Below are 15,067 nucleotides of genomic sequence, written 5' to 3' on the forward strand. Positions count from 1 at the left end.
AATTGTTCTGCCTCATGATGCCATCTATTTTGTAAAGTGCACCAGTCTCTCCTGCAGCAATGCACCCCCACAACATGATGCTGCCACCCCCGTGCTTCACGGTCGGAATGATGTTCTTCGGCTTGCAAGCCTCCCCCTTTTTTTCTCCAAACATAATGCTGGCCATTATGGCCAAACAGTTTTATTTTTGTTTCATCAGACCAGATGACATTTATGCAAAAAGTATTATCTTTGTCCCCATGTGCAGTTGCAAACTGTTGTCGGGCTTTTTTATGGCAGTTTTGGAGTAGTGACTTCTTCCTTTCGAGCAGCCTTTCAGGTTATGTTGATATAGGTCTTGACTGATTTCTTTTGATTTTCCCATTATGTCAAGCAAAGAGGCACTGAGTTTGAAGGTAAGCCTTGAAATACATCCACAGTTACACATCCAATTGACTCAGATGATGGCAATTCACCTGTCAGAAGCTTCTAAAGCCATGACATAATTTTCTGGAATTTTCCAAGTTGTTTGAAGGCACTGTCAACTTAGTGTATGTAAACCTCTGACCCACTGGAATTGTGATGCAGTGAATTATAAGTCAAATAATCTGTCTGTAAACAATTGTTGTAAAATGACATGTGTCATGCACAAAGTAGATGTCCTAACCCACTTGCCAAAACTAAGAAATTTGGGCAGAGGTTGAAAAACAAGTTTTAATGACTCCAACCAAACTGTATGTAAACTTCCGACTTCAACTGTATATACATATAAAAAAATATATGTTTTCAATTATTCCTTTTATTTTTTCCAACGGGGCTATACATTCTGGTGCGATTTTTTTCTCACCTTAGGAGCCTTGTTTCACCGCCAAAAATAAAATCAAACCATCTTGTGTTCAGCGAAATAACAACACAATAACAAATACGGGTAGACTAGTCAAACAATTAACATCCAATCACATTAACCATTACTCTCTTTCGGGAATTCCACTAACGGTCCGTATGTAGCCAAACGTAGCTGCTGCTCATGTTGGTATCTGTACTGATGGCGCAAAATACATGACAGTGAGACATAGTGGAGCGGTAACGCAGGTGCAAGCAGTTGCTCGCGACGCCACTTGGGTACACTGCAGCATCCACTGAGAGGCTCTTGCTGCCAAGGGAATGCCTGACAGCTTGAAAGACGTTTTGTCACTTCGGTGAAAATGGTTAACTTAAAGCAAGGCCCCTGGACTCTCGTGTATTTCCTGCACTATGTAATGATATGGGCAGCGACTAGGTATTTTTTTTACAACATACAGAAGTGCGCTGCTTATCAAGAGGCAAAGAATTTGCCCATTTTGTTTTCATTGAGAGATGAGCTTAAAGTTTTCTTTACTGACCATAATTTTCACTTGTCTGACCACTTGCATGATGATGAGTTTCTCACACGACTGGCCTAATTGGGTGATGTTTTTTCTCGCCTGAATGATCTGACTCTAGGATTACAGCGACTCTCCGGAACTATATTCAATGTGCGGGATGAAATTGAGGCTCTGATTAAGAAGTTGGAGCTCTTCTCTGTCTGCATTAATTAACAAGGACAACGCACAGGTCTTTCCGTCATTATATGATTTTTTTGTGTGCAAATGTGAGAATGCTGTTCATCGACTACAGCTCGGCATTTAACACCATAGTACCCTCCAAGCTCGTCATCAAGCTCGAGACTCTGGGTCTCGACCCTGCCCTGTGCAACTGGGTACTGGACTTCCTGACGGGCCACCCCCAGGTGGTGAGGGTAGGCAACAACATCTCCACCCCGCTGATCCTCAACACTGGGGCCCCACAAGGGTGCGTTCTGAGCCCTCTCCTGTACTCCCTGTTCACCCACGACTGCGTAGCCACGCACGCCTCCAACTCAACCATCAAGTTTACGGACGACACAACAGTGGTAGGCTTGATTACCAACAACGACGAGACGGCCTACAGGGAGGAGGTGAGGGCCCTCGGAGTGTGGTGTCAGGAAAATAACCTCACACTCAACTTCAACAAAACTAAGGAGATGATTGTGGACTTCAGAAAACAGCAGAGGGAACACCCCCCCAGATGGAACAGTAGTGGAGAGGGTAGTAAGTTTTAAGTTCCTCGGCATACACATCACAGACAAACTGAATTGGTCCACCCACACAGACAGCATCGTGAAGAAGGCGCAGCAGCGCCTCTTCAACCTCAAGAGGCTGAAGAAATTTGGGTTGTCACCAAAAGAACTCACAAACTTCCACAGGTGCCCAATCGAAAGCATCCTGGCAGGCTGTTTCACCGCCTGGTACACCTACACCACCCGATGTTACAGGAAGGCCATAAAGATCATCAAGGACAACACCCACCCAAGCCACTGCCTGTTCACCCCACTATCATCCAGAAGACGAGGTCAGTACAGGTGCATCAAAGCTGGGACCGAGAGACTGAAAAACAGCTTCTATCTCAAGGCCATCAGACTGTCAAACAGCAACCACTAACATTGAGTGGCTGCTGCCAACACACTGACTCAACTCCAGCCACTTTAATAATGGGAATTGATGGGAAATGATGTAAAATATATCACTAGCCACTTTAAACAATGCTACCTAATATAATGTTTACATACCCTACATTATTCATCTCATATGTATACGTATATACTGTACTCTATATAATCTACTGCATCCTTATGTAATACATGCATCACTAGCCACTTTAACTATGCCACTTTGTTTACATACTCATCTCATATGTATATACTGTACTCGATACCATCTACTGTATCTTGCCTATGCTGCTCTGTACCATCACTCATTCATATATCTTTATGTACATATTCTTTATCCCCTTACACTGTGTATAAGCAATTCGTTTTGGAATTGTTAGTTAGATTACTTGTTGGTTATTACTGCATTGTCGGAACTAGAAGCACAAGCATTTCGCTACACTCGCATTAACATTTGCTAACCATGTGTATGTGACAAATAAAATTTGATTTGATTTGAAGTTTAAGGACAATGTCAAATGTGATATAGCAAAGCACCTGAGTGAGTTGGGTGCACAATTACGCAGATAATTTCCCGAAACGGATGACTCAAATACTGGATTCGTTATCCCTTTCATGCCCTGTCTCCAGTTCACTTACCGATATCTGAACAAGAGAGCCTTATCGAAATTGCAACAAGCGGTTCTGTGAAAATTTAATTTAACCAGAAGCCACTGCCAGATTACTGGACTGGGCTGCGCTCAGAGTATCCTTCCTTGGCAAATCACGCTGTTAAAACACTGATGCCCTTTGCAACCACATACCTATGTGAGAGAGGATTCTCGGCCCTCACTGACATGAAAACTAAATACAGGCAAAGACCGTGTGTGTAAAATTATTTAAGACCAAGACACTCTCCAATACAACCAATTGCAGAGTTATGTGCATTCTTTCAAGCACACCCTTCACATTAACCTGTGGTGAGTTGTTTACAATTTCCAATGAACAAATAAGGTTTTATATGTAACACACAAAATTATTTATTATTATTATATTATAATTTGTGCCCTGGTCCAATAAGAGTTCTTTGTCACTTCCTACAAGCCGGTTTGTGACAAAACACACACTCATTTTTACGTTTAATAAATGTATTGTGTTGTGTGTGTGGCAGGCTTACAATGATGGCAAAAACAACATCTGAGAGTGCACTGACCCAGTGCTAGAGGGGGTACCCAGCTGGAAGTAGAATGTTTGAAGTGATACAAAGTTTGTGAACCACTGGTTTAGTAGACACAATATTTAAATGTGCTGTTTTAAACAGAGTATAATGTGTATTTACATGCTTAATTCCCCTTATCCTGCTCTTCACTCTCTGGGGTGCTCAATCTAAATTGGGACTTGTCAAGAAGCACTGTGGAGCCACTTAAACTGCAGTCATAGTCATCAGTTGAAGAATCGTGGATGCTGTCGTTAGATCCAGAGCCAAACTCAAGCCGCCTTATCTCCTCCTATTTATGTGTAGGGCCCTTTGGTCTTCTTTCCCGGTGAAGGGCCCTTGGTCTTTCTGCCCTTAGTCTCCTGAGGGTCCACATATTCTGTAGTTTCTTCATCAGTAGTCTGGAGACAGTTTATTTTTAGGACACACATGAAATGTCTCCCTTTTAAGATGCACATGACAAGACTCAACAATAAATATTACTGATGTCAATTCCTGAATAGCAACATCCACAATGATTAGACTAAATGGCAGTGTACAAGATGACCACTAACCCGTTCGTATTTACCATACACCAATCTGTCCTGCAGCATAGGGTAATACTCTAGCATCCATTTGGTCATTGAATTGACTTCACACTTCGATGGATATTTGAAGTCCTCTACTATGGCAGCATTATGGATATCATGTTGTTCATCGTGTTACAGAGTCGTCCATAGTGAAGTTATTTTGAGAAAGTCTTGTTCTTGTCCAACAAGCTGCTTTTCAAAGCAACACCTTCTGACTTTCTCTAACTCGCTTTGTGTTTAGATTACATATTCTGGTCTGGGTAACTTCATGATTTTGGAGGGACCCCTCACTGAGCCTGGGTGTAAAACGGGACCTGGGTGTGGAGGTGCTGGGATTACTGGACCAGAGTGTTGAGGTCACTGGGTCTGGTACTGGAGGTGCTGGGATTACTGGACCAGAGAGTGTTGGGGTCACTGGGTCTGGTACTGGAGGAGCTGGGATTACTGGACCAGAGAGTGTTGAGGTCACTGGGTCTGGTACTGGAGGTGCTGGGATTACTGGACCAGAGAGTGCTGAGGTCACTGGGTCTGGTACTGGAGGAGCTGGGATTACTGGACCAGAGAGTGTTGAGGTCACTGGGTCTGGTACTGGAGGTGCTGGGATTACTGGACCAGAGAGTGTTGAGGTCACTGGGTCTGGTACTGGAGGAGCTGGGATTACTGGACCAGAGAGTATTGAGGTCACTGGGTCTGGTACTGGAGGTGCTGGGATTACTGGACCAGAGAGTGTTGAGGTCACTGGGTCTGGTATTGGAGGTGCTGGGATTACTGGACCAGAGAGTGTTGAGGTCACTGGGTCTGGTACTGGAGGAGCTGGGATTACTGGACCAGAGAGTGTTGAGGTCACTGGGTCTGGTACTGGAGGTGCTGGGATTACTGGACCAGAGAGTGCTGAGGTCACTGGGTCTGGTACTGGAGGAGCTGGGATTACTGGACCAGAGAGTGTTGAGGTCACTGGGTCTGCTACTTGAGGTGCTGGGATTACTGGACCAGAGAGTGTTGGGGTCACTGGGTCTGGTACTGGAGGAGCTGGGATTACTGGACCGGAGAGTGTTGGGGTCACTGGGTCTGGTACTGGAGGAGCTGGGATTACTGGACCAGAGAGTGTTGAGGTCACTGGGTCTGGTACTGGAGGAGCTGGGATTACTGGACCAGAGAGTGTTGAGGTCACTGGGTCTGGTACTGGAGGAGCTGGGATTACTGGACCAGAGAGTGTTGAGGTCACTGGGTCTGGTACTGGAGGAGCTGGGATTACTGGACCGGAGAGTGTTGGGGTCACTGGGTCTGGTACTGGAGGAGCTGGGATTACTGGACCAGAGAGTGTTGAGGTCACTGGGTCTGCTACTGGAGGAGCTGGGATTACTGGACCAGAGAGTGTTGAGGTCACTGGGTCTGGTACTGGAGGTGCTGGGATTACTGGTACTGGAGGTGCTGGGATTACTGGACCAGAGAGTGTTGAGGTCACTGGGTCTGGTACTGGAGGAGCTGGGATTACTGGACCAGAGAGTGTTGGGGTCACTGGGTCTGGTACTGGAGGTGCTGGGATTACTGGACCGGAGAGTGCTGAGGTCACTGGGTCTGCTACTTGAGGTGCTGGGATTACTGGACCAGAGAGTGTTCGGGTCACTGGGTCTGGTACTGGAGGAGTTGGGATTAGTAGACCGGAGAGTGTTGAGGTCACTGGGTCACTGGAAAACATGAGACAAACGCCTCCTGTCACAGTTATGTTTCTGTGTAGAGTCACAAAATGGATGGGAGTCATAACTATTAATCGTGATTTTGCATGTTAAAGGATTATAGTGCAGTATTGGCCAAGAGCTGTGCTCACATATATCACCCTTTAATGGTTTTCCATGATCTACATGTTCCAGCAGTGTCTGATTAGTGTTAAATTCTCCCTACAGCATGTCGTTTTTTATGACATTGTGGCAAGGATGCAGCAGTACGAGGGGTTACTAATCAACAATTTGAGGGATCTGCAAAAAGAAAGTATTTCAGAATTCAGACGTTAACTAGAAAAGGAAGTAATAGAGATATTTGACACATATTAAGATCCATTTGCCAGTACCGTGCCATAAAATAACAGTTTAGCATGGTGGAATCAGAGGAAGTTAAGATTGGGCAAAAGACATGTATTTGATGCCTTTGCTGAAGACATATCCTTTCATTACATACCTTTAGTGAAAAGTTTGGAACAGTCATTATTAACTCACTCGAAAATACTTAATAAATAAAAAATAAAAAACATGATTCAAGACCGACCTAAATAATTCACAGATAGATTCTCACAGGACTGTAGATGGAGACCTTATGGGATCACATTCATTGTTTTACATGAAACCCACTGCTTTACTGATTATTATATATACAGACAAAATTGAATTGTGTAATCCTTTAGGCTCCCATGCCTCATAGAACAAGTTACTCATGATTTATTATACATTGGGAAATATCAACCCCAAAGACAGATCCAAGCTGTCTGCCATCCGACTTATTGTTTTAGCAAGAAGTGTGGGGAGGATTCAAGAGGACTATGTTCTGCTGTACAGTGGTGTTCAAAATCAAATTATTACATACATACACTATTTTGTGTATGTCCATTACATGAAATTCAAATAAAAATGCATTTAAATTACAGGTTCTAATGCAACAAAATAGGAAAAACGCCAAAGGGGATGAATACGTTTGCAAGGCACTGTACTTTTGACGATATCCAGATGTACTTTAATAAGGATGTTTTTGAGCAAAGGACATTTGGCAATGCTGTGAAATAGATAATGCCAGCAGTGACTTCTCAAGGAACAGACTGAAAACAACATATGTATATAAACAGAAAGAGGAAGCTAGTTGATATCCCTGCTTTTAATCATATACAGCAAACCCCACAGGATATAATGCACATCATTATTGAAGGCATTGCTCCATTAGAAATGAAGTGTGTGTTGAAATACCTAGTTCTTTCGGGGCTAGTTCTTTAAATGCTGCTATCCCGGGTTTCCCATACTCTCCCCTTGATGTAAGAGATTAACCATGCCCTATAACCTACAGCACATTGGCATCAAATTACAATAAATCAAGTAGTTCACAGGGTAAATGCTTGTTCTTCTTCAAATATTTCAATTGTTTTTAGACACATATATTTTAAAGTTATGTTGACATTGATAGAGATGGTTTCGATTATCTTCGCACACATTATACCTCTTCAAACTGTATCAAATTGGACATTTATTATAGAGCACCGTTTAAAGAATGTGAAAGATATTTTCACGTCAAACAATATTACATGGTCCTGAGATGAAATTATTGGGTCCAATGGTCAGACATATGTGTATGAAGTTTGAGTCCAAGCATTGATTTTTAAACAACGGTCCTCAATGCTGATTTTCAGAAACATCTGTAAGTCTTTGCTCAAGCATAATAAAATGTTTGAATGTTGTCAGAATGCTAATGGGTCACACCACCCCATTTCCAATGAGTGGGAGTTGGGACCAGTGTCAGAAATGAAGAATATGCAATATGTGCAAGCAAAAGTGAGTGATTGGATTTCTATAGAAGGAGTAGATCATGCAGTATCTGTCAAATGGCTTGTTGTAAATGGTAACAAATATGTCTCAAGTATGTCACGCATGATTCACCAATTATATTTTGAAAGAGGAATTAATGTACTTTAAGAATATGTTTTCATTTCAGACTCCTCCGTCTCCACTAACTGAAACTAATTGTATGGATTTTTTTCCTAATAATAATGTAAAATTAACATCTGTACAGAAAGACTCATGTGAAGGCCAAATTACAGAGGAGGATCTGCTTGATGCAATTGGGGCCTTTAAGGATAGGAACACTTCAGGGCTGGATGGCAAACCTGTGGAAGTATGCAGAACTTTTTTATATACTCAGAGGACCATTATTAGCACGTTTTAACCACTCCTATATAAATGATAGATTATCAGACACGCAACAAGAAGGATTACTGAAATTCAGTAATAAATATCATTATTACTGAAACAGGACCCAAGTGGTATATATAAAGATCCAGTCCATTAAAAAAATTGGAGACCTCTTACACTTCAGTGTTGTGATGCAAAAATCCTAGCAAAATGCTTGGCGCATAGAATTAACAAGTATTGTCAGATATTAATCATCCTAATGAGACAGGTTTTTTACATGGACGATACTGTCACGCCCTGGTCTTAGTATTTTGTGTTTTCTTTATCTATTTGGTCAGGCCAGGGTGTGACATGGGTTTTTGTATGTGGTGTGTTTTGTCTTGGGGTTTTTTCACAGGTATTGGGATTGTAGCTTAATGGGGTGTTCTATGTTAGTCTATGGCTGTCTGAAGTGGTTGTCAATCAGAGGCAGGTGTTTATCGTTGTCTCTGATTGGGAACCATATTTAGGCAGCCATATTCTTTGAGTGTTTCGTGGGTGATTGTCCTTATGTCCTTGTTTCTGTCGTGTGTTAGTTTGCACCAGTATAGGCTGTTTCGGTTTTCGTGTTAAGTTTGTTGTTTTCGTATTGATTTGTGTTTTTCCTTGTTTCATTAAAATATGAATCGCAATAGCCACGCCGCATTTTGGTCCGACTCTCCTTCGCATATAGAAAACCGTGACAGAATCACCCACCACAACAGGACCAAGCGGCGTGACAACAGGCAGCTGCAGCAGGAGCTACGAAGTCTGGATTATACGACTTGGGAGGAAATAGACAGGTGGGCGGTCCCCCCAGGGAGAGTGCCGGAGCCCGCCTGGGATTCGCTGGAGCAGTGCGAGGAGGGTTACAGGAGAATGGAGTTGGAGAAACAAGCACGGCGACGCGGATGGAAGCCCGAGAGTCAGCCCCAAAAATTTCTTGGGGGGAGGCTCACAGGGAGTATGGCGATGCTAGGTAGGAGACCTACGCCAACTTCCTGTGCTTACCGGGGGCTTAGAGAGACCGGGCAGGCACCGTGTTATGCTGTGGTGGGCACGGTGTCCCCAGTGCGGGTGCATAGCCATGGTGCGGTACATTCCAGCTCCGCGTATCGGCAGGGCTAGAGTGAGCGTCGAGCCAAATGCCATGAAGCCGGCTCTACATATCTGGTCCCCAGTGCGTCTCCTTGGGCCGGCTTACATGGCACCAGCCTTGCGCACGGTGTCCCCGGTTCTCCTGCATAGCCCAGTGCGGCTATTCCACCTCGCCGCACTGGCAGAGCGACCGGGAGTATTCAACCAGGTAAGGTTGGGCAGGCTCGGTGCTCAAGAGCTCCAGTGCGCCTGCACGGTCCGGTCTACCCTCTACCACCTGCACGCACCAGCCCTCCGGTGGCAGCTCCCCGCACCAGGCTTCCTGTGCGTGTCCTCGACCCAGTACCACCAGTGCCAGCACCACGCATCAGGCCTACAGTGCGCCTCGCCTCTCCAGCGCTGCCAGAGCCTTCCTCCTCTCCAGCGCTGCCGGAGTCTCCCGCCTGTTTAGCGCTTCCAAAGCCTTCCGTCTCTACAGCGCTGTCGGAGTCTCCCGCCTGGTTAGCGCTGCCAGAGCTTTCCTCCTCTACAGCGCTGCTGGAGGCTCCTGCCTGTTCAGCGCAGCCAGAGCTGCCAGCCTGTAAGAAGCCACCAGAGCCGTCAGTCTGCATGGAGCAGCCAGAGCAGCCAGTAAGCATGGAGCAAACAGAGCCGCCAGTCAGCATGGAGCAGCCAGAGCCGCCAGTCAGCATGGAGCAGCCAGAGCTGCCAGTCAGCCAGGATCCGCCAGTCAGCGAGACTCTTCCAGATCTGCCAGTCAGCCAGACTCTTCCAGATCTGCCAGTCAACCAGACTCTTCCAGATCCGCCAGTCAGCCAGACTCTTCCAGATCCGCCAGTCAGCCAGGATCTGCCAGAACCGCCAGTCAGCCAAGATCTGCCAAACCCGCCAGCCAGCCAGGATCTGCCGGATCCAACTACCTGCCTGAGCTTCCTCTCAGTGCTGAGCTTCCTCTCAGTGCTGGGCTTCCTCTCAGTGCTGTCCATCCCATCAGTACTGAGCTTCCCATCAGTACTGAAGAAAACCGTTACAGGATGAATGGATGGACAATTGGAAATAATAGTCAGAGGGACTGATATAGTATTTGGGCTTTTGTAAAGTTTTTGCAGTATGTTTTGTACACATGCCATGACGTTGCCCTCTTTGGGTACAGCAAGCCCCACCCCCCTCTCCCTGCCTCCCCCTGCCTCCTTCAACTAGGCTGCTGTGGTCAGAGAGAGGTCGTAAATTCCTGAGGAGAAGACCTGCCTTATGGCCACACAATATAAGTATAACAGTATAAGAGACAGTATAAGAGAGTGAATTTTCATAGAGAACAAAGAAATTTCTTCCACCTCACAGAACTTGAGGTCCGAACAAATTTCATGTTCCGGAGAAGGTATAAAAGATTGGTGAAGAATTCAGCTACAAAGTGGTGAGTTTGTTACAACTTGGGGAAGCTCATGGGAGACAGTGCGGCCACATTACCATAACGCTGTTTTTATAATAGCCTCAGATATGAGGTTTTACATCTAATTGTTGTTTAAGATGAATGAGTGAGTATGATACAGTTTACACAATTTTACAATGTGATTTTGGACTGTTTAATGGAGGAAACTCCAATTCCCTTTTGAGTTTAACTAAATCAGAGGACCACCCCTGAGCCCAGTTGGGGTCAGGCATCCCGGGACAGCCCCTTTTCTGCAATTCCGAATAAAAACCCAACATTGAGAAATTATCACCAGACCATGTTTATCTCACTCACGGGAGTACAAAGGTTGTAGACCGTTGCTGAATATTTTAACCATACCATGTGGTTAAACTCTTAGACTATCGATACCGACAGAATAAGAACAAGTCTTTGATATTAATTACTAGTCTGCAGCTAGGAATTCAGTATCATTGACCGCGAAGAACGACAACCGCCAAAACATCCATTCTACAACAACATGAATGAATGTCACTCTGACCTATCCACTATAACCACGACAGAGAGAGAGACAGACAATTCTACAAAAGAAACAAACTTGTGAACAGCGATCAAGGTGACACACTGAGCGTAAATATATATGTATTTAGTGCAATTGTTCCCGAATGAGTGAGCATTCATGTGCAAAGGATTAGCATTTCAATTGTTAGAATTATCAACTCTGTAGTGACTTCTCAGCTGACCCCCCACTCCCCGTTTTGTCCACCAAGCCTCAATGATGGATTAGCCCACGAGGGCACATTCTCTTATCATTCCTTATAACTATCTACTGTTTGTTTATGCATTTCTGTGATTGTTTAGTTAGTTAATAAATAAATGATTTAAGACAATTGATGTATGGATGACTCATAGTGAAGACTGGGTTCGTGCAGATAGACTTTTGGAATCAGACTAACGTGAGGTAAAGTAAATAATTCATTAATCAGAAGACTATTTGATCAGATATAAAATATCTGAGGTTATTTTTGGAAATGATAACTTTGTAATCTGAATATTTTCCTTGGTGCCCCGACTTCCTAGTTAATTACGGTTACATGATTAATCAGTTTGATCGCGTAATACTAATTACAGAGAACCTTTGATAAAAACTAAGTCTTCAATTTAATGATAGTAAAGACACAACACACTGGTATTAGACTATACCTTCAAACACCAAACTATAGGGCTCCATTGCTAATAAATTATGTTACACTGTATCAACAATATGTGTTTTTTGTATCATCCTAGTCCATGGGAATTATGTAAATAAAATTACATACAATTCACTCATTTTCTGGTCCTTGCCAACATAGTGTTCCAGATGTACTGTAAGAGGTGTTGTTTTCTTTTCCAACAAAAATACACGTTCTTTCCAGTATCAAAAGTGGCACTGGGGCTAAAATAATATCCTACATAATGCTGGAGGACTGCACTTAAAAAGGCTGTGGACTCATAACTAATCGAAGAGCATGCATGTCCTTACCAAAAGATGAGGAGTCAGTGGTAGGGTTCACTTGACGTTGCAGTGCAGCAAGATTCTCAGCAGACAAGGGGCATGGGATGTCAGGAACAATGACCCCATTGTCAGTGTTTCCAGATTCCAGATTATCCTGCTGAAAAAAGCAGGTCCTCCACCTGCTGAATCTGGAAAACTCAAAAGAAACAAATCTATATTAGTGAATAAATTTAAAGGAAGATCTGTCAAGCCATTCACGTATCACATAGACCCATACCTCTGTATAGTCTGGCTCAGACTTCCGATATGCCACAACTGGTGAGTTGTCAGATTCGCCTCTGTACTTAAAGGATGATTATTGCAGATTTTTGCAGATCTGCCCGCAGACGAGGTAGGAACCCATATCCCACACAGAAGAGGTGGATAGAATTCGACAGGTCAAGGTAGCCTTCTTCCTCCAAACTGTGCAGCAAGTTGTAGTACTGACATGTCACAGCACTCCAAAGATCTCTCCATAAGTGTTCCGCTCTAACAGAGGGAAATAAAAGGTTTTGTGGGGGGGGGGGGGCTAATGTCTGTGGTCCTGTGGTCTCCTCCACGAATAGTGAATACTGAGGTGGGTCCGAAGTTATAGAAATGTAAGTTGTGTGTGCCTCTGTGAGTGGTTACTGACTGTATGTGACGCAGACACCTATCTGAGTGTACCTGAAACATTTAAATATAGAGAGCTATGTGTCTCACCACTTGGTTAATGCAAGGCTAAGCCCCAGAGAAATCATGACTTGGGAGCAAATGGGGCTTGATAGTCCAGTAAAAATGGCTGGGTGTTTATGTAAATCTTAAAATTAGCAGCTGACATCTTATGTTTTTTTTAAATGAATGCATGTGAGACAGGTTCCATGTACAACGAGACAGGCAGAGAGGAAGAGAGAGAAAAAACACAGAACAGTTTAATTACTTCTGGTTATGGACACTTTTGCCAGCAATAAATCTTCCACGGCCTGTTCCTAGGACAGTGAACATACATCTGACAAAATGTACATTTTCAACCCCTTGATCAGCTCACACTCTGAAAGTAAAGAAAATAGCTTATTGTTTTGTAGATATGAAAACTGAATAACTGAGATACGACCGGTCAATCTAAAGCAGCAGATTTCATTTCCAGAATATGGCAATACAGCCCAGAAAGACGTCTTAGGAGGTTTGATGAGGAAGATGTCAAGGGTTTTAATACAGAAAGTAATTCGTCACAAGACGTTACAATACATTAGTGGTTAGGATGAATATGCATAATGCAAGTCATTGATTTTTTTTCATTCTACTATATTAATATTTACCTTGAAGGCCATCCATTTCTGCCGACTCCACCCATAAAGTATCCAAAAGCAGTTGCTGCTTTGTTATTGGCTGCAGTGTCTAGATAGAACATCTATTCAAGAGGTAGCCTACACTTAACACCAGGCTGGTGTTGCGATTGTTCATTAGGTGATGAGAAATATGCAATATGTATACAAAATGATATACTTACCTTCCTTGTAAATCCATCTATACCGCCAAAGATGACAATGTTGTATCTTGGGAAAAAAGCATTGTACTTAAAAGTGAAATGTTTAACCCATTAACCCGCTTCGTTATTTATGCATTACCAATTGATGAAGAACAACTCCAATTTCATATATCATTGAAAATTTGTCTACGAAAAAGTAAAAATATCTTCATAGATTTGATGGAGACATTATACATCTTAGTGCATTATCAATTTATGATTTGTATCAATGTGGACAAGAGACAGGGGAGCAGGAACAGAGTATATTAACCGAAGAATGCAATGAAGCTCGGTCATTCTGAAACCTGCACCATCTACACGCTGCAAAGACTCTCCAACTCTTCTCCATTGTACACGATGGCCCATTGCTCTGAGACTTCCTTTGACCGTTCTAAAGCCCCCATGAGGCATCCGTGCCTTAATGTCCCTGACTTTCTGGTCTAACTCTTCATCGGACATATCAGAATAGCATTCCCTGACAGACATATTGTGTTTTTTCATCCTTCTGTAAATGGTTGACCTTGAAATGCCATGCATGTCAGCTGAGTTAGCCAGAGGAAAAGCAGTATCCAGCATACTTTGAAATGTGTCACGAGTAATTTCTAGTTTTGGCCGTCCTACATTCCCACTATAAGTACTGATAACAACTTCATTAAATAGTGAAGGGACAACACTGTGTGTGAGATAGGTGCTGACTGCTTCAATAAACTGTTGCAGACCATCTACCATCTCCATGGGAATATCATTATAATTTACCCCAGCTCGAACAAACTGTAACGCTGCACACAAATCAATGGGTACTCTGCTGATTATAGATCTTAACCTATCCCTCAACCTGATCAATAGCTGCTGAGCCATTCTTCCCTGCAATGAAGCAATATCCCAATTAGTTCATGTTATATGATTAAAAACAATGCATGTATGACAACATTGAGTGCAAGTGTGTGTTTTAAAGTAGTCCTATGTACAGTATCATTAGCTAATGGAAACGCAGTATGATTTTTCTGCAAAAAAGCTAACCATTACACTGTCATGAAATATGATTATATATCGACTATGAAACAAATAGGACATGGCCTCCTTATGAGTTACCATGAAAGAATGTTAGATGAATTCAACTGAAAATGTCGAGAACAGATGTTTGTAGATAAATGCTTTTGGTTCGCCTGAGAATAATAATTGCATGATTTATCATTCTACGGTATGTATGTATATGTATATATGTATGTATGTTGTAAAGTAGAATGTTATGAACCGACACTAAATCGTAGGAGCTATCTACTGACTACTTCTATGTAGAAGTTGGACGGGAGAACGCCCAGTGCTGCTTACCTGAGGTGCCATTATCACACAGTCCTTCTTCGTA

The sequence above is a fragment of the Oncorhynchus masou genome, chromosome 18 (genome assembly GCF_036934945.1).
Source record: "Oncorhynchus masou masou isolate Uvic2021 chromosome 18, UVic_Omas_1.1, whole genome shotgun sequence".
NCBI classification, from domain to species: Eukaryota; Metazoa; Chordata; class Actinopteri; order Salmoniformes; family Salmonidae; genus Oncorhynchus; species Oncorhynchus masou.